The sequence below is a fragment of the Mustelus asterias genome, chromosome 2 (genome assembly GCF_964213995.1).
Source record: "Mustelus asterias chromosome 2, sMusAst1.hap1.1, whole genome shotgun sequence".
NCBI classification, from domain to species: domain Eukaryota; kingdom Metazoa; phylum Chordata; class Chondrichthyes; order Carcharhiniformes; family Triakidae; genus Mustelus; species Mustelus asterias.
This window is the reverse complement of record NC_135802.1, coordinates 98,269,286-98,289,089: the sequence shown is the minus strand read 5'-3', so window position 1 is coordinate 98,289,089 and position 19,804 is coordinate 98,269,286. Positions and strand designations below refer to the sequence as shown.

The 19,804-nt window shown below is 44.3% G+C and overlaps 1 protein-coding gene across 8 annotated transcripts in view; it reads left to right on the top strand.

Moving 5' to 3' along the window:
* Window positions 1–19,804, top strand: part of LOC144510005 (zinc finger protein 385D-like) — a 388,192-nt gene that overhangs the window by 1,337 nt on the left and 367,051 nt on the right. Inside the window, exon 1 of one of the 8 annotated variants that reach the window (XM_078239156.1) lies at window positions 15,052–15,103. The exons of the other annotated variants lie outside the window; for them this stretch is intronic. The gene's annotated coding sequence lies outside the window, so the exon portion shown is untranslated. Of the gene's footprint in view, window positions 1–15,051; window positions 15,104–19,804 lie in introns of those variants that run through there. 8 annotated transcript variants of the gene reach the window in all.

Genomic DNA, 19,804 nt, shown 5'->3' with positions numbered 1-19,804 from the left:
GCACACTTCTGACCTTTTAACTATTTTAGTTCAAGTATTAACATTCAGAGTCAGAAGAACATAATTTTCTAAAGTTGAATTAAGCTTTGATTCCTTTGCAGATAATTTACTTTTCTAGTGTTCTTTTCTCTTGCAAATTTTAAATACAAAAATCCATCTTAAGTGGACACGTGTACGTAAAGAACAACGTACGCAAAACATTTGAAAAATCTTTTTTGTTGCTCATTACTGCACAAGTGAATCACATTGAATCATACTCATGTGTTACTTGCGCATTGATGAAAAGGCTTCTCACTCTTCTGCTTCTCCAGATGAAAAATATGTTGAACATTTTTTCTGAGGATAATACCACTTTAAGGATTTTGAATTTAATAAAATAAACACAGTGCAGGTAATTTGAACTTTGAAAAATATGGAATTGGACGTCCATTCTACGTCATCACATCAGATTTCCCATTCTTTTGAAGTCAATCAAAATCAAGTCAATAATGGACATCTAATTTAATATTGCTCATTTTACACCATTACCCATAGTTAAAATGACCGCTAATGAATGCCCCATCATAAATTTAGGTTGCATATTGAATGTCCTTCATGACTAATTGGAACATTCAAAGTCACTGGGCATATGATAGAGATAATCTTTTGTCTCAGATCAAGTTTCAGACACCAAATTTTGAATTTATTGAAGGCTTTAAATAAAAATTTAAAGTCATGGGTTTTAGATAGAAAATGTCATTATTAAAAGCTCTTGTATGCACCTGATCACATTACAAATGTTTTGTGCACTCATTTATGGACACTCAGTCAATGAGCTGACTGCCAGACTTGGATGAAAAAGGAAAGATCAATTTTTTTACTAGTAACATACGTGATTTTGTAATGTTAAGGTGCCCATACCTGCTTGTATATTGATCTTGGCTTTTTATTCACTATTTCCCCATTGATGACAATACGCAGATAAACATTTTATTGAAACAAAAAACATGTTCTTCCTTTGATAAGTTAGTAAAAGGGATAAGATCCAGATCCACTGAACTCAGGATCACTGTAAGTTATTTTAAGTCTCTGTGGTCAGATTTGGAGTGATATTATTTTAAAAGCTGGGCAATATTTTAAAAGGTGAGAGGGAGGTCTGTAAGTAACATAAATCAATAAAAATGAAATAGATGCATGAGTTTGTTCTTTCGCAGTCTATATGTAATTATCATTCTTCAATAAGCACAACTGGGGGAGGAATGACAGTACATATACCTAATCTGCAACCAGTAGCATCAATATCTATTTATAACAATAATTGTTGGCTACATTCTGTTTTAATGTTCGTATCGAAGGAAAATTCATTGAAAGCAAAAAACTATCATCAAAAGGTAATGGCATTGTGGACTGCAAGAGCTGTACCTACTGAGAAAATGTTAGACAATGGAGAACAGCAAAAGACCCTCTGACCTACCCAATCTGCCCCACACAATTGTAACACATGGATTGCAGCAGTTCAAGAAGGCAGATCACCACCGCCTCCCCGAAGACAGTTGGGAATGAACAGCAAATGCTGGCCTAGCCAGTGCTGTTTAACATCCCATGAAAAGAATAATGAAATTCCTGCCCCTGCTGATCAAAACTAATCCAAGGGATTACTCTTTTCTTAAATCCCTTGAAGTAAAGAGACAAGCTTTACCTCAGTCACAAAAAGGTTCAGCACTCATTCGAAGAAATTCAGTGAATCATTGACCAAAGCTGGGATTATGTCGGGTCCATAGGAGGTTTGCCTACTGGTCAAATAACTGGCGGGCGGCCTCTGTCAATTCAACAGAAGCAAGTGCTCTTCAGGCACCAAGTGGTCACCATCAAGCCTTCCCTGCGACTGAGGATCCTAGTGATGGATGTTCCACTTGCTGAGAGCTGCCAGCCAATTAGAGGCTGACAGCTTGTCATGGACGCCAGCATCAATGCAAGTGGTGGCTGCTGGAAACACTGCACCCACCTGAGACCCAGCATCATCATAGGACTCCCGAGTCCAGCTCCAGGGAGCCAGGGGGTTCCAAGGCAAGCGCTAGGGGGGGTAACATTCAGCACCCAACGCTGCCTTCCTGGTAAAGGCAAAATACTGCGATGCTGGAATCTGAAACAGAAACAGGAAATGCTGCAGAAACTCAGCAGGTCTGACAGCATCTGTGGGGAGTGAATAGAGCCGACGTTTCAAGCCAGGATGAGTCTTCTTCAGAGCCATTCCTGATGCTGGGTCTGGATCCGTACCCAGAGTGGATGCTGGCAAACGCAACAGGAAAGTTGTGTGGCCCCCATTTAATCCCTGAAAAACCAATAAATTGTGAAGGGTTCAGGGATAATGGGTGTTAATTGGCTCATTAATGAGCCTCATTGGCATCTCACCACCAGCAAGCAGCCAGAAATCCCACGTCAGAACCTTCTGCCCTCCAACTTAATCAGGGAACTGATGTGGAGTCTCTCTCGCAATTAAGTGGACACAGTCATCATGGTTCCTGCCACAACAGGCTGCAGTAAATTCAACCCCGTCACACAAACCTGCAGCATATTTCAGATATCCACTATTCTCTGGCAAAGAACCGACTCCTGACTATTGACCTAGATCTGTCCTTTTACAATTAAAACTGTGATCTCTGCCCTCCGTAAACCTATTCAATTGGAACAAACTGCGAACTCCATCACAATCTATTCTCTTCATCGTCTTTCAATCCTCAGTGAGGTCAGCTCAAGGTCTCTGCTTTTCTGACATTTAGATTCTCTGATCTTTTAGCCTAACATGATAACAAATATTTTGTTACATTGGTAATTAGTCTCGTGGTCCCTCCTCTGCACCCTTAGCAAAGCCTCAAAATTATTAATCATATAAAAAGACCAAAACTGAGCATAGTCATCCAAGTAGGGCCTGATCAAAATCTTGAACAAGGACAAATAGTAGGGCAGAATTCTCCCATCCTACCCATGACTGATTTGGTAGGAGGAAGGAGCGGAAAATCTAGCAGGAACCAAAAAGTTGAAAACCCGCCAGCATAAAATCACGTTGCAATTCTCCCAATGGTGGGTTAATGTGGGTTGGTTTTCCCGCTGCCTGGTGGTGTGGACGCCATTTGTATTCATTTGCGTCCCATGAATGCTCAAACAGCCGTTCACCTTTCAATCTCGCATCACACCAGCAGGAAATTACATCGGCCTCAAACCTGTTTGAAAAAGGGTGGCGTGCACAAGGCAGACCTCATCAGTTTGGTTGGGACTTTGAGGTGAGTGCTTACTTGCAATAGCACTGCGCAGCTCCTGTTGTGCTGAACACCTCTCTGATGGGGCAGAGTGGTTTGTGCCCTGCGGTTCCATGCTGAACGTGGCTTTATGGACAGCACTGTACTGCGGGATTCATGGAACCTCTACTTGGACTGACTTTGACTATTGCTGCAGCCGGGATTATGGACTGCAGGGGTCTTTTACAACGTGTGTCTGTCCAGTTGTCTGTATAGACAGCAATGTGCTGCGGGACTCATGCACTCTCCATTTGACCAAGCAATGTTCGACCTGGGGTAGGGTGCAAAGTCTGCGTGGAGCTGATGAACACAAAGGAGGCCATGGGGATGGAGGGCTGTGCAAGGACAGTGGGGGAAGTGCAAGGGGACACAATGGAAGGCAGAGGGCCAGGTGGGTGGACGAGGCGAGGGAAGGAAGCTGGAACCTGAAAAGGGTACATGAAATGCTGACAAGCAACAGGAGCAAAGGAATAGCATATTGTTTACTGGAAAAGTTACGGGATGCATGCAGATTCTGGAATGGGGTAGGGGGGGGTGTGGTGGTCTTTGGCTGTGGGATGGTCGTTAGTGTGGCACATTAGGGATGGTTCACACCAAAACCTGGAAGTTAGGGATGATATCATTGGAAGCATAGTGTACCCCAACTGCAGCGAGGGGCAAGGACTGTTTGCTTCACAGAAAACATGCTCAGCTTGGTGTGCAGGGCTTTCTTATGGTTAATGCCTCTGGGCTTGACGGTCTCTGTACTGGGCCATACTTTGAGTGAAGGGCAGGCACAGATTTACAATGAATACCATTCATCTTTGGCTAAATGAATACAATTCATTGACTATGAGTAACCGAAAGGTTGTTGTTATGCCACTTCAAAGAATAGAACACAGAGCTACTTGGTTTAATAATTTCGTTCAGACTTTATCACTCACTGCAGGGCTCCAAATGTCACATTTCTGGACTGGAAAGTTGTTTATCTCTATGTGTGTGTGCTAGAGTTTCAGGCAGGGCTAAAGTTTCTTCAAACACATTGCAATCAAGGCACCAAAAGCTTTGCACATTTCCCATAGATCTCTCAATCACAGCTTCCCTTTCTGCACCCTTTAATCATTGTTATCTTCAATGTTTAATTTCAGAAAGAAGTCAAAAGGACTAATAGATCCAGGGCACAAAATGCTGCGTTTCTCAGAGTCCTCATTGAATGGAGAAGGTGAAGGAGGTAGAGGATGGCACACGCAGCTCCAGCAGGAAGCACCACCTGAGAGATATGGTCAAGGTCAGAGAAGGAATAGGAGGGTGAGGAGACAGAAATGGCGAAGGTGACTTGCCACATCAAGGATTAATCATCAAAGGGTTGCCTACTTGCAAGTGAGTGAGAGGCAGTGCTTGACATGCCAGTGTTTGTCTCAAGACCTCATCCATCACATGTGCCATATTCTTCATGAAGACCTGATACCATATGGGTTTGGAGGCTTCCCCCTGCCAATGGACGTAAGGTGATGGCAGCACTCAATTTATTTTCCCTGGGTCTTTTTAGTAATCAACAGAGGGCCTGTGTGGCATTTCTGTGTTTGTAACACCTTGCAGCATGAAGGTGGTGACTGATGCCCTTCCAGGAAAGCCATCATAATGTCAGGTTTACTCTGGAGGAGGAGAGCCAGGCTCAAAGATTCAGTGGCATCCCAGCCAACCGAAGCTCCCCAAGAGTGCAGGGTACAATAGACTGCACCCATCGGCTATTCGTGCTCCATTGCAGCAGCCCCTAATGTTTCCAAACCATAAGGACTATCATTCCATCAATGTGCATGTGGGTATGTGACTATCGCAAGCATATCCTGCACATGTGTGCATGGTTCCTTGCAATGACTGCTTCATGCTCAGTCACTCCCAGGTGCCTGGGATTTTCAGGAGGCCAGAGCATCTGCAGAGGTGATTGCTGGGGATAACGGCTACCCATTTAAACATTGGCCAATAACTCTGATATATCACCTTCAAACTTGTACTGAGAAGAGGTACAACGCTGCTCACAGCTCCATGCAATCCCTTATAGAGCAGACTATGGAACTTCTAACAGTGTGATTTAGACAGCTGAACAGCTCAGATGGCTCCCAGCAATACACATTGGAGAAGTTTTCCTTCATGATCGCAGTTTGATCTTCCCATCACAATCTGGCTATACAAAGCGCTGAGCCCTTGTCAGAGGGTGAACTGAAGGATACAAGCTCCTCAGATGATGAGAAAGTGCAGGAAGTCCAAAGGGCTGAGGTGGGCCAGTATCAGTCGTGACCTTACTGAATGGCGGAGCAAGCTCAAGGGGCCGAGTGGCCTATTCCTGCTCCTAATTCATATGTTCATATGAGCACACTGATGCCATGGAGAAAGGGTGATGTGGGAGATGTGCCTGTGATAATTTAATAGCTGACAAGTTTCAAGAAGAGTAAGGTTAAGTGAGGTCATCTGGATACATCTCCCCAGCTCTCAAAGCCATTCTGTGTCATCTCAGGGGATATCAGAACCATCACTGAGAGAATGAGTCCTGCATTTCCTGCAGAGCTTGCAAATTCTGACATTATGCCTCACTAGGATTTGATCCTAGCTGTGGTCAGCAATGATCTGCTAATGTGCTCATTCTGTCAGATTAAAGTGCAGTGAGGAACGACAGCCATGTGAGACTAGGCTTGACACTTTAATTGCCATTGAATGATATAAACACTGCCGCGACTGAGATGCTGACCTGGGGATCTCTTCCTAAAGTAAATGCCTTGGGTTCGGATACTTACACTGAGGAGACCCAAACGCCGCTGGAGTACCATTGCTGATGAGCTGTCCTCATTCATTGCTGTCTCTTGAAGAATAAGGGTTCAAAACTTTCCAATCATACACTTATAATAAAGATTTAAATAGATTTCCTTGACAACACACAGGATCCAGAGACCAGGAGCACTGCTAAGGGGCAAAAGCACTCTCATCAGCCTGCGCTACTAGAGTGGCTGCAGGCACACGTAGACAGGACTCTGAGCGGCTAGCTAGATACCCTTGGAGTGTCCTGAGTGGAGGCCTCCAAGGTGACTGGCTGACGCTCATCTCCCTGTGGGTGCCTGAGGGCCTCTGCCTGACTCCTGGAGAAGATGGGCACCTGGAGGAAGGTCAAGATGCCTCATTCCATGTTGTCTACATCCTGATGGTGCCCACCAAGGTTTGTGGCCATGAGGTCAGGGTGAAACGCAAACCTGCCAGGATCTGCTGGAGCAGGATCTCCATGGTTGGTCCCCAACCTTCCCATGGTGACCTCAAGGCATTTGCATGTCAGAGCCATGACATCAGACAGGAAATGGAAGGATTGTTCCATCGTTCACTCTTGTCTGCTGAGTCATTGTTGAATCTCTGCCTGATGTTCTGCTGCCAATTGTTGCATCTCCACCATTGAACTGGCAGCTGGTACCACAGTCTCATCATTCTGTTTGGGACTGAGCGGGTGGCTGGTCACCAGCAGCCCTCCGAGTGCCAGAGACCTGGGCTGTCTCTGTTGCTGACTACTGTGGGGATGTGTCAGTGAGGTGTCCTCCTGAAAGTGACCCTGGGTCTAATTTAGACCTATGCTCCACCAAAGTGGAGGGTGCGGGTAAGTGCTGTGCTGGTGGAGGGTGCGGGTAAGTGCTGTGATGGAACTTCATGAGCCTCCTTGTCCTCGGATGTGGTTTTGGGCCTTGGGTTGCTGCTCAGCTGCCTGGCTGGCCGTGATCTACTGATGCCTAGAAGAAAGATAGGACAGTTTCAGTGGGTGAGCTGAAGCTATTTCAGAGTACATTCGACACACTGTGATGATCGTGCTTTGATGAAGTGATGGAGATGATATCCATACTCGGTTGTTGGACAAGGCCAATCCCCGCATCACCACAGGAACGGTGGAGGCGGACACACTGGGAACGTTTAAGACTTATCTAGACAGCCATATGAACGGAGTGGGAATGGAGGGATACAAAAGAATGGTCTAGTTTGGACCAGGGAAAGGCGCGGGCTTGGAGGGCCGAAGGGCCTGTTCCTGTGCTGTATTGTTCTTTGTTCTTGTTTGTTCTTTGATCCCTGTCCTTCCCAGCAAGGTTGGCTGCAGTCTCCTCAAATTCGGTGAGGGCGAGGATCTCAACTGTCCCTCCCCTGGTCTGGGTTCACTCACTCTTGTTGTATGCCAACTGGCCTGTCTGAAGATGAAAGAAAGGCATGTGATCTGAGGAATGGAGCAGTGTTTGGGTGTGTAGCCTGCCCTCTCCAGAAGGGCCAGGGAATGGAGTGTAAGCAACATGGTAGATGGGATGTTGCTGATGTGAAAGTGTCTGCGAGAGAACAAATGTTCAAACGTGTTCCTGGCTAATGGATGTGGGAGATCCATGAAGAGAGTTACTATTTGAGTACATGACACCATGCTAGAGAGTTTGATACTGAAGGGAGCTGGAGGATGACTTACCCTGGCAAAGCGGATGAGATCATTCATCCTCTTCCTGCACTGCATGGTGTTTCTGGCACTGTTGCCAGCCATGCTGACCTCCTGGGCACAGTCTTCCTGGCCAGAGAGGTTCGGTTCAGGTGCTTCCTGGAGCCATCCCGTGGGTAGAGGACATGCCTCTCTGTGCCTGGGCTCGTCGAATCAAGGCTTTGAGGGCTTGATATCTGAAACAAGGGTGCCGCCTTTTTCTTGAGGGAGGTGGCCCTTTGCTTGTGGCAGGATGTCATGTTGATCAGTCTCCTGATGACAGTTGGGCTGGAAGAGTGATATGAGTGTGTTGCACTGGCATTTAAATATGGCATAGGACTTAGAACCCATCAGATAACAGTGGGCAGACAAATCAACTCCCAACCTGCCAGGTGATTTGGAGAGATTCTCTCTCTTGCCTAATTAATGTGGCTTTAAGTGGAGAAGCGGGCAGGAGTTCATGCCATTCCAGCCAATGGCAATGGCATTACCAGAACCACCTACCAACGCACTTCGACTAAAAATTGAGAAATCTGGCTAATATTCTTTGTCTTATAACCAAGTGACCTATAAATGCATCCCAAATGTCCTATTTGTTCTTGCTATTGTTTCTTGGAATCGCGTATGAACCTTTTAAGATCTGTGCATTAGAACATTCAACTCTTTTTTCTCTCTCCACCTTCTATAATGCTTGGGTCCAAGTAGCTGAAGGGTGTATTTACGTGGAGCATCCACCCTTCTTACATGCACAAAGCTGCACCTATTCCAAATTGGACATCATTTACCAGTCCTGAGCCTAATACCTATCACATCAAGATCTGCCAGAGGCTATCGAGCATTTTCTATGGTCCTAACCTTTGCACAGGCTGCAATATCACATGCACAATTGCAGATAATTTCCCCTGATACCTGCAGGTAAGATCGTTAATAAAAATAGTAAAGAACAATCGTCCCAACGCATGGTTCTGCATGACACCACTGGTGGTGTCTCAGATCAGATCCAAATCCACGTATAACTATTTCTTGTCTGTGTCCTTTCAGGCTATCCATCTCAGTATATTGCCACTAATATTCACGGCTTGGAGTTTTTTTTACAGAGGTCTCAGGTGGTTTGTCACAACACAGGATATTTGTAACCAAACTATGGCAGTATATATTTTGAGAATCCTTCAGTTAAATATGCTTTCAATGTAGATATTATTTTCTGTAGTTTGAGGATTGGCAGTTTGTGAATGTATTGGTCCCACATTTTTTGGACTATATTTTATTATTTTCAGAAATCCACCTCCTGAAGTAGGGAAGCCAACCACTTGCTAAATTTAGCCCTTGTGCGAGGATATCATAAAAGATACTGTTGCTATTGGAAACTGTCCAGATTCTGTCAGAGCTTGAATCTTTGAAGGGACAGTTTCCCCTTATTGGAGAGTTTTTGTGTAGATTTTAGTTGTTGGATTTGCCTGCTTACATCACACTGGATAAACACGGCTGTTTTAGCTGTTGGGGAAAGTCTGAACCGCAGCAGAGACTATTAACCACTGGAAGATGAACTTTTACAATGCACTTTTAATTATGACAGAGACACAATGGATGTCAATTGTGCCATGAATGTCCTTTGCGCAATACCTTCACCATAGAGGCTTCACCATAGCAACAACTCTCCTTTTAGGCATTCAACAAAAATTATGCTTTTTTTCAGCTGAAATATTGTAACCTTGTTAACAGTGTTATAGGTATATGACAACAGTGCTGCAAAAACCAGCTGTCATCCTTACTAATGGAAAATAAAAAGTAGTAGCTAGAAGCATGCAAATGAGACTTGCAATTTCAGCAGCCAGCGTAAAGTACAGACTCTAATCAGAATAGTGTTGAATAGATGGTGGAGGTTTTGAAAGACTGGAACATGTCAGAAAGTTGTGCTATACAAATTTTTACTAGATGTGAACTGCAGCTTTGAAATATTAAAAGAAAAGAAACAAAGTGCATAGATGGTGGGCCAAAGAACCCAGAAGCTTCACTATATGTGAGGTATAAACCTTCAAACAGCTTACATTCATAAAATCCATTTAACATAATGTGGAGATGCCAGCGTTGAACTGGGGTTGACACAGTAAGAAGTCTCACAACACCAGGTTAAAGTCCAACAGGTTGATTTGGAATCACGAGCTTTTGGAGCAATGCTCTCACCTGAGGAAGGAGTAGCGCTCTGAAAGCTCTTGATTCTAAATAAACCTGTTGGACTTTAACTTGGTGTTGTGAGACTTCTTACTGTACCCACTTAACATAGTCAAACATCTGAGGGCGATTCACAAGAGCAATATGAATTAAAACATCTTTGACCTTTTAGACATCAAAGCCATATCAGAAGAGATGAGTAAAAGCTTGATTAAACAGCCAGGTTTTTAAGGAGCTGCTCTAAAGGAGAGAGAGAGGTTGTGCAATGGAAAGGTTGAGGAAGGGAATTCTGGAGCAGAGGGCCAAGGCTCTGTACCCAAGATGTGGTGTATTACATCCATATGCTCGTCCGAGCTGCAGCAAGAGAAATTCTGGCAGGCGATCAGGATCTAAAGTTTCTTGGTGGGGCCTTGTACAGTGCACAATCCGTGTTTATTAACAAGACTTCCCATATACTTTGGCTCAATTCAAAAAAGTAATATAAACTGTCCAACCTGACCTCATGCTGTTTACTGTTTGCTTTTGAATGGTGCAATACTTCATGCTATGTTGCATTTTTTTTCATATGTAGCTCCATTAGGTAAAATGGCAAACAATGTGCTGCTGACAAATTGTATGAGGCCAGTGCCATTGATTTTTCCCTCTCATTCTAACTGCTCAAAATCTGATTACTTTCATTTAATTCCACACTAGGTTGGCTCCACGGCTAATCACCACTTTCTTACCAGTGTGCTGCAGACTTTAGCTGCCCTGAGGTTCCTTGTGTTTGTGTACGTGTGTCTGTGCTAGTATTTATCAGTGAAAATCAATACAACCCTCCCCTACCAAAGAGCAGCCATTTGTCAGCAGCATTTCATTTGCCAGACATCAGGCTATTAAATACTAAGCACAGTAGCTCATTGTTTCCTTGTTATTACTATTGAGTGCTGCTGCTAGAGGTAATGCCCTTTTCAGTATGTTACTTAAACCGACATGCTGGGGAACAGTGAAGGAATTCTTGCAGGTGAACCCTTGTCCATTGTCAGGCTACACATTAGTGGTACTTTAAGTCCAGCTTCTGAGTCTTATTAAGGTGATGGGAGGCTTGAACATATGTGCATTGAGAAGGGATATTTCCTTGATTTACTGAAAGTTTAGTCAGAGTGTTATATTTGTGTAATTTATTCTTGCATGGGGTGTGGACGTTGCTGACTAGGTCAACGTTTAATGCCCATTTCTATTTGCCCTTGAGAAGGTGGTGGTCTTGAACCAGTGCAGCCCATGTGTTGTAGGTACACTTCTTTCTCAGAGTCGAGGATGACCTGCTTCTACGCAATAAGTGTGCTCTTAGGTTACTAAGGAATCCAATGCATGACCTGCAGTCTCTGTCACAGATGGGGCACATGACGCTTGGAGGAGAAGGTGGGTGAGGTTCCCAGATTGGCTTCAGCTTGCACTCGGTGATAAAACCTGTGGTGTAGGTACACCTACAGTGCTGTTAGGAAGGGAGTTCCAGGATTTTGATCCAGTGGCAGTGAAGGAATGACACTATATTTCCAAGTCAGGATGGTGTGTGGCTTGGAGGGAAATTTCCAGGTTGTGGTATTCTTATGCATCTGTTGCCTTTGCTCTTCTAGATGGTTGAGGTCACGGATTTGGAAGGTGTTGTTGAAGAAACCTTGGTGAGAAGCTGTAGTACATCTTGTAGATGATACACCCTATTACCACTGATTGTCAGTGATGGAGGGAATGGATGTTTAATGTGGTGAGTGGGCTGTCAATCAAGTAGGCTGTTTTTCCTGGATGGTGTCAAGTTTCTTGGAGCTGCACTCATTCAGGCAAGTGGAGAGTATCCCATTACACTTCGGCTTGTGCCTTGTAATGGTGGACAGACTTTGGGGAATCAGGAGATAAGTTACTAGCACAGGATTCCTAACTTTTGATCTGCTCTGGTAGCCAGAGTATTTATATGGCTTGTCCAGTTCAGTTTCTGGTCAATAGTAACCCCAGGGTGTTGACAGTGGGGGGATTCAGCGATGGTAATGCCTTTGAATGTCAAGGGAGATGGTTAGATTCTCGTGTTGGAGATGTGCGGATTAGGTTGATTGGCCATTCAAAATTGATGTTTAGTGTCAGGGGGAGAAGCAGGGTAAATATGTGGGGTTATGGGGATAGGCCTGGGTGGGATTGTTGCCGGTACATTCTCGATGAGCCGAATGGCCTCCTTCTGCATTGTAGGGATTCTATGATTTTATGGTGTTGGCTGGCACTTGTGTGTCGTGTACGCCACTTGTCGCTTATCAACTCAAGTCTCAATGTTGTCCAAATTTTCACTGCACATGAACACGATTGCTTCAGTATTTGAGGAGTTCAGGGTGGTGCTGAACATTGTGCAACCATCAGTGACCATCTATTTCTGACCATATGATGGAAGAAAAGTCATTGATGAAGCAGCTGAAGATGATTTGCACTCGGGCACTATGCTGAGGAACTCCTGAAGTGATGTGCTGGGACTGAGATGATTGACCTCCAACAATTAAAATCATCTTCAATTGTGCTCGGTATGATTCCAACAAGTGGAGAGTTTTCCTCCTGATTCCCATTGAATCTAGTTTGGCGAAGACTCCTTGATGTCAAGGGCAGTCACTCTCTCTGCACTTCTTCAGTTCAGTTGTTTTGTCCATGTTTGGATAAAGGTTGTAATGAGGTCAGGAGCTGAGTGGTCTTGGCAAAACCAAAACTGAGCGTCAGTGAGCAGGTTATTGCTGAGTAAGTGCCATTTGATAGCACTGACATAACTCCTTCCATCACTTTGCTGATGATCAAAGCATCAAGTCTTACTGCTATATATTTCTATGCAAATTATGGCTGCAGTTGAAGACCGAAAATAGGTGGTTATGGGATTAGTTCATGTGTGACTGAGATTCAGTGAGGGTAAAGGTTAAACACAGCAAGCACAGAAAGCAACAAGCTGGATTTAGATGGCATTTTTAAAGTAGTAAAATGTCCCAAGATACTTCACGGGAGTGTTATCAAGCAACATTCGACACTGAAGCACATAAAGTGATAAGAGGTAGCTTAAGGAATGCTTTAAAGGAGGAGAGAAAGTTCAAGAGGCAAAGAGGCAATTCCAGATCTAAGGGCCTATGCAAGTGAAGTATTAGTGGTGGAGCATTGGAAATGGCGGATGAGCCAGACTTGGAGGAGCACAGAAGATAATTTACCACAATCACAAACACATAAGATATCATTTGTGACTTTGATAAGAGCTGTTTCTCTACTATGGCATAAGCAGAAATCTGAGTGGAGAGATTCAAACATGGAGTTGCACAAACAATGGGCACAGATTTCAGTGGTGACAGCATGTTCAGTAACTTTGGACAGGAAATGGAAGTTGAAAATCAGGGGTAGGAGGTAGTTTATTAGGATGGAAGAGTCAAGGGTATTCTTTGTTCATCTGAGATGGTGATGAAAGCAGATTTTGAAAAGAAAACAGTAACCGAGGAAGGAGAATCGTCAACTATGTTTCCAACGTGGAGATCAGGTGAGAAAGGTGGGTGAACAGCACTTTGGTGGGATTAAGGTCAAGCTTGGGGAAGGTGAGTTCCAGGGACAAAAGTGAACATGAAAGGAGATAGGAGGGAGACTAGAGAAAGATGTGAGTTCAGTCCTAGGGGATTGGAGAACCTGAGGTGAAATGTGATCCAGTGGGCTAGGACATGGAACAATGACTTAACCCGACAACCCCTCTACTTTCAAGCTTATTTTCACACTGGGGAGCTTGTTGCTTATTTAATGTCTACAGTCGTTTGTGCTTTGCAGTTGTTGGCAGTAATCTTAATCTTCCTGGCCACTGTCAATTTTGCAAAACTGTTTTCCCACAATTTTAGTTATTGGGGAATGCTGATGCTATCTGCTCACCTTTGGTGACATCATTTTATTTTATTAGTTCATTCCCCAAAATTCAAGTAAGCTGTTGAGTCATTTGAGTTTTAAATAACTGACCACAAAATATACTTTTGGAGAAAGTGCTTAAACATAATTCACTGGCAAACAAAAAAAAAGTTCCTGCTGCAATTGTTACAAAAGTTTATTTGTACAGAAAATAATTACCACAGTGCTTCAAGTAGCAACTAAATCAAAGTCTTACCAACGCAACCTTCCTAAAATGCTGCCGCAGCAGTTTGTTGAACTGGGGTGAAAACACATGTGTAAGTCTGCAAAATTAAATTCTACTTGTTCTACACGAAATAAAACATCCTGTGGCACTAATTGATTTTATGTTGCAGCAAATAACGTCAAATTAGGTCCAGAACATTTTGCATTAATCACTCCATACACAAGAAGCCATTAACTGTAAACAATGTGAAATTCTACTTTGTGGAAACATGTAATTCTCAAGAATCATATATAACTAGAACTTTGACTTGCCCTTTTTCTTGACTATACAACTGAAATACAACTCTATTTACAGTTATTTCTAATTTCCATAGACACTTCATTGGAGGTTTACTGCATAGTGTAATTTGAATGTAAGTTCCTTAATTTAAAGCACAGAATGAATTTTATTGAAATCTTCCTTTCCAAAATATCTGAACTCAAGGTTGACTTGACTTTGTTGCCACATGAAATACATGTTTGGTTCAATGGATATGAAATTGCAAGGAATGTCATTGTTTTTCTTACATTTTCTGGCACTTTTCAAAAGACAACTTTTTCATGAGCGATTGCATGCTCTTGAATGGTGGATGGAAAATGTATAAATAAACCATGTACAAGTTCACCTGAGAAAAGAAACCCTACTTAAAAGGCAATCATCGCCTGGGCTGTCTGCTGTGTCCACAATTTTATTTTTGCTTTACTGTAACTAAGCCCAAGCTTGCATCTGTCAATTAAAAGGCAAGCAATCTGACATGAAAAAAACAGAGACTCTGCCAGAATAATACTGCTGTCTGTGCTGATGGACACAAGCTTAAAATGTTGGTATAAAATAAAATGGGACAGTAACTGATGTGGAAATCTGAAATTGCTTCCAGGACCTTGCGGGAAGGTACTAAATTGGGGGAGGGCAAATTATGACAATATTCGGCAGGAGCTAGGGAGAGTTAATTGGGAGCAGCTGATATCGGGCAAGTCCACATTTGACATGTGGGAGTTGGTTAAAGACCTACTGATCAGAGTTCAGCACCAGCATGTTCCAGTAAGGAGGAAGGACAAGGTTAGTAAAGTAAGGGACCCTTGGATAACGAGGGAAGTTGTGAATTTAGTCAAAAGGGAAAAGAAGCATATATAAGATTTAGAAAGCTAAAATCAGACAGGGCCTGTGAGGAATATAAAGAAAGCAGAAAAGAACTCAAGTAGGTAATTAGGAGAGCAAGGAGGGGCCATGAAATGAGCTTGGCAAGTAGGGTTAAATAGGATCCCAAGGCATTTTATACATACATTAGAAAAAGAGGATGACTAGGGAGAGGGTAGGACCACTCATGGATAAAGGAGAGAACTTATACTTGGAGACAGAGGTTATGGACGAGATTGTAATGAGTATTTTGCATCAGTATTAACTAAGCAGAAGGACATGGAGGATAGTGAGATTAGTGTAGAGCATGCTAATATGCAAGGACATTTTGACATCAAGAAAAAAGTATCTTGAAGACTATTAAGATGGATAAGTCCCCAGGCCTGATGGGATCTACCCCAGGTTATTGAGATAAGCAAGAGAGGAGATTGCTGGGGTCCTGACAAAGATCTTTGTATCCTCTCTAGACATTGGCGAGATCCTGGAGGACTGGCGAGTAGCTAATGTTGTTCCTCTGTTCAAGAAAGGAAAAAGGGCTAATCCAGGAAATTATAGTCTGGTGGGTCTCGCATGGGTGTTTGGGAATCTTTTGGAGAGGGCTCTTATGGATAGGAATTACATGCATTTGGAAAGGCATGGCCTAATTAGGGTAAGTAGCACAGCTTTGTGCTGGGCATGTTATGTCTTACTAAAATTATTGATTTTTTTCAAGAAGGTGACGAAGGTGATCGATGAGGGTAGAGCAGTGGAAGTTGTGTACATGGAATTTAGTAAGGCTTTCAATAAGGTTCCTGGTCGGCTCATCCAGAAGATTAGGATGCATGGGATCCACAGTGACTTGGCCACTTGGATTCAAACTTGGCTTGTCTATAGAAGTCACAGATTATTGGTGGAAGGGTGTTTTTCTGGCTGGTGACTAGTGGTGTTCTGCAGGGATCCATACAGAGACCTTTGCTGTTTGTGATATATATAAATGCCTTGGATGAAAACATAGATTGGGAGGATTTGTAAATTTGCAGATGACACAAAGATAGGAGGAGTTGTGGATAGTGTAGAAGGTTGTCACAGGATAAGCAGGATATACATCACTTGCAGATATGGGCGGAGAAATTGCAGATGGAGCTTATTCCGGGCAACTATGATGTGCTGCACATTGGGAGATCAAATGTTAAGGGTAAGTATACAGTTAATGGCAGGACCCTGAACAGCATTGATGTACAGAGGGATCTTGGGGCTCAAGTCCATCACTCCCTGAAAGCAGCCACACAAGTAGATAGGGTGGTGAAGAAGGTATATGACGTGCTTGCCTTTATTAGTCAGGGCATTAAGTACAAGAGTTAGGATGTCATGTTGCAGTTTTATAAAACTTTGGTGAGGCTGCACTTAGATTATTACGTTAAATTCTGGTTGCCACATTACAGGAAGGATGTGGAGGGTGCAGAAGAGGTTTGCCAGGATGCTGCCTAGATTAGAAGGTATGAGTTATAAGGAGAGGCTGGACAAACTAGGGCTGTTTTCTCTGGAGTGGTGGAGACTGAGGGGAAACCTGATAGAAGTCTATAAAATTATGAGAGGCATAAATAGGGTTGACAGAATCTTTTTACCAGAATTGAAATGTCTAATACTAGGGGGCATGTACTTAAGGTGAGAGGGGGCAAGTAAAAAGGAGATATGAGGGGCAAGTTTTTTACACAGAGTGGTAGGTGGCTGGAACGCACTGCCAGAGGTAGTGGTGCAGGCAGATACAATAAGGGAGTCTAGGGACTTTTAAATAAGCACAAGAATATGTGAGGGATAGAGGGATATGGACCAAGAGCAGGCAGGAGGGATTAATTTAATTTGACATCATGTTTGGCACAACATTGTGGGCCAAAGGGCCTGTTCCTGTGCTGTATTGTTCCATGTTCTATGTAATGACTGTTGCCAAAATCTTGCTGCCGTTCATGCTGGCGGGATATTACGTTCCTGACAACGGCACACTCCTGCCGTGTGTTTCCCAGCAGTGAGGGGTGCATTCAGCAGGAAACCCCGTTGATAATGGTGCGACCATAAGATCCCACTGCCAGTGAACGGCACGCCGTCTTCTGTCACCGCGAAACACACGGTGAAGAGGGTGAAAAATCCCAACCATTGAGTCACTAAATATATCATATACATGGGAGACCATTTGATTCTATACATTTAAGATCTCAATAGAATTCATTCTGTGCTTTCAATTAAGCAACTTACATGTAATATTGTGCAGCAACTATCTAAAGGAGAGTCTACAATAAGTAGGAATTGTTGTAAATATATAGGGGGCGGATTCTCCAGGTCTGCTAGCTCCTATCGCGAATTGCGATGGCCCAGACAATCAGGAGTTGGTGGGAAAGTTGGTTTTGCACCAATGCCAAAGCAACTGCAACCCTCCCAGGCCATGCTTGCGGCGCCGATCGGGTTCCTGGTCACAGTGGGCAGGAAGCCTATTAATATGCTAATACACACATTTAAATGTCATTAGGGGGCTTCCAGCCTGAGTCAAATAGCTCTCACTATTCACCCAACTCCCCAGCGGGACCTGCACCAGCCTTTGGTGCAGGTTTTTACAAACAAGGACATAAGGTGTTGAACCCCGAAGGTTGAGGAATCACCACCAACCCCTCAGCAATGAGATGCATCCTCCCTCCACACCACGTAGCCATGAGGTTTATCCAACCTGATCCCACTCAGCCCCCTCAGATCCCCACACAAACCCCGCCTCCCTCTTCCCTCAGACCCATGACTCAGTCCCCTTCCCCTTCAGACCTCCCCTCAGGCCCTCTTCCCTCTCAGACCCCCACTAAGCCACTCTTCAGACCAAGCACCTTGTGGCAGTGTCACCAGTGCACTGCCTCCTGGCACCCTGGCACTGACACCCTCGCCTGGCGCCTTGGGCTCCAAGGGGGATTGAAGAGGTATGTTCAATGGCCATTTGCCCCTCTCCTGCTGCCAGGCTGCTGAGAAAGAGTCTCACAGAGGCCCTGGGGGTTGGGTGGGCTTAGGCTGGGGGCAAATGATTGACCTCACCACTCTCCCCAGGCTGGGAATATTGTGCTGGACTGTCTGTTCTAGTCCTGGTAGACCTGAAGATCACCCCAGGCATGGTGATTTCAGGCAGCCCTGTGATCAATATCTACATTCCTGCCTGTCAGCTGTGCAAATACTGAAGTGACCAGAACTGGATAAATTCTGAAATGGCCAGGTAATTTTACCTTCAATGCCCCCTGGTCACCAAGCAGGACTTTAGAACTTTGCAGCACTCCATCTCCAGCAGAGATTTTCCTTTCTCCTTGTCAGAAACTGCAGATAAAACCACACTGCTTTGAAGTCCCCTGACAGAGAGGAGTTGTCAACTTCACCTGGGGGGAGGAGGAGGCTGGTGCCAGTCTGCCCAGCTGTGCACTCAGCCCCAATACACAGCTTTGATCTGAAGTTGCTGTGGCTTCCCAGGAGGCAGAGATTGTTTAAACCCTCTCCATTGCACTTTGAAACCTTTGATCTCTACCAAGTTGAATGTGCAGTACCTCGTAAAAGATTCAGCTGTCAGATCAAGGAATCTCTATCATCCTCCAGCTATCTGTGTTTATTTTGTTTTTCCTTCATGCTTGACTCTACCTCAAATATTCCATTGATCCTGACCGCAATGTCCTGGCAGCAGCAGAGGGGCAAATGGCCTCTGGACCTACCTCCTTGAGCCCTTTCGGGGCCCAAAGTGCCAGGCCAGGGTGTCAGTGCCAGGGTGCCAGGCAGCAGTGCACTGTTGGCAGTGCCAAGGTGCTTGGCCTGAAGGGAGCCTGAGTGAAAGTTCTCAGGGGGAAGGGGAGCTGAGTTGGAGGGTCGGGTCAGATCACCCTCATGCCTGCATGGCCTGGGGGGGGGGGGGGTGGGAGGAGGGAGAGGATGCCCCTCTTTGGTGAGGGGTTGATGGTGCTCCCCTGTTCCATGTTGGCAAGGGTGCACCATTTAATGTTTTGGCGGGAGGGGTCCAGTAAATGAGTGTGGAGATCGGGTCGCCCTTTATAATTGACAGTCCTGTCTCGGTACAGCAGGGCTGGCTGGCAGGTTGCCGGATGTGAATGAATTAACGTCTATCAACTGGGAGAATCCCACCGAGTAGATGCTGCTAACGCCAGCGGGAATCCCTTCAGATTTTCCGCTGGCATGTGCACTTAGTCCCAATGTGGGAGAATTGAAGCCATACTTACAACTATGTAGTTATTTCACACCAAAATAAAAGCAAAATATTATGGATTCTGGAGATCTGAAATAAAAACAGAAAGTGTTGGGAAAACTCAGCAAATCTGGCAGCATCTGTGGAAAGAGCAACAGTGGTAATGTTTCAAGTGCAATATGACTCTTCTGTGGAACTGAAGAAGAGTTCTGAAGAAGAGTCACTTTGGACTCAAATCTCTGTTTCTCTCTGCACAGATGCTGCCAGACCGCTGAGTTTTTCCAGCACTTTCTGTTTTTATATGCAGTTATTTCTCCTGCAATGAAGATCTATAAATCTTCCTGAAATAACGTTTTTAATTTGCAAAGTTGCAGGATACGTATGAATGAATTGTTCCTTCCTGCCGGCATGGTGACTGACTTATAATCTCAGAG